This window comes from Arachis duranensis, chromosome 10, assembly GCF_000817695.3.
Source record: "Arachis duranensis cultivar V14167 chromosome 10, aradu.V14167.gnm2.J7QH, whole genome shotgun sequence".
Lineage (NCBI taxonomy): Eukaryota > Viridiplantae > Streptophyta > Magnoliopsida > Fabales > Fabaceae > Arachis > Arachis duranensis.
Window position 1 is genome coordinate 18,491,422 of NC_029781.3, and position 1,044 is coordinate 18,492,465.

Genomic DNA, 1,044 nt, shown 5'->3' on the forward strand with positions numbered 1-1,044 from the left:
CCTCAGATTCCCATGGGTCCTCATTGGGGAACTTATTGGAGGCCAGTGGACGTCCATTGAGGTCTTCCTCAGTGGCGTTCACTACCTCTTCCTCCTCTCCAAATTCGGCCATGTTGATGGCTTTACACTCTCCTTTTGGATTTTCTTCTGTATTGCTTGGAAGAGTACTAGGAGGGAGTTCAGTAATTTTCTTGCTCAGCTGACCCACTTGTGCCTCTAAATTTCTAATGGAGGATCTTGTTTCAGTCATGAAACTTTAAGTGGTTTTGATTAGATCAGAGACCATGGTTGCTAAGTCAGAGGTGTTCTGCTTAGAACTCTCTGTCTGTTGCTGAGAAGATGATGGAAAAGGCTTGCCACTGCTAAACCTGTTTCTTCCACCATTATTATTGTTGAAACCTTGTTGAGGTCTCTGTTGATCCTTCCATGAGAGATTTGGATGATTTCTCCATGAAGGATTATAGGTGTTTCCATAGGGATCTCCCATGTAATTCACCTCTTCCATTGAAGGGTTCTCAGGATCATAAGCTTCTTCTTCAGATGAAGCCTCCTTAGTACTACCTGGTGCATTTTGCATTCCAGACAGACTTTGAGAAATCATATTGACTTGCTGAGTCAATATTTTGTTCTGAGCCAATATGGCATTCAGAGTATCAACTCAAGAACTCCTTTCTTCTGATTTGTCCCATTGTTCACAGGATTCCTTTCAGAAGTGTACATGAAATGGGTTATTTGAAACCATTTCAATAAGTTCTTGAGCTTCTGTAGGCGTCTTCTTCTGATGAAGAGATCCTCCAGCAGAGCTATCCAAAGACATCTTGGATAGTTCAGAGAGACCATCATAGAAAATACCTATGATGCTCCATTCAGAAAGCATGTCAGAGGGACACTTTTTGATTAATTGCTTGTATCTTTCCCAAGCTTCATAGAGGGATTCTCCTTCCTTCTGTCTGAAGGTTTGGACTTCCACTCTAAGCTTACTCAATTTTTGAGGTGGAAAGAACTTTGCCAAGAAGGCATTGACTAGCTTTTCCCAAGAGTTCA

General features: G+C 41.8%; 1 non-coding gene across 1 annotated transcript; it reads left to right on the plus strand.

Annotated features, from left to right (window-relative positions):
* Window positions 1-871: 871 nt before the first annotated feature.
* Window positions 872-979, plus strand: LOC127743525 (small nucleolar RNA R71). Its single transcript, XR_008004914.1, has one exon. It is a non-coding gene; the product is annotated as a small nucleolar RNA R71 (small nucleolar RNA).
* Window positions 980-1,044: the final 65 nt, after the last annotated feature.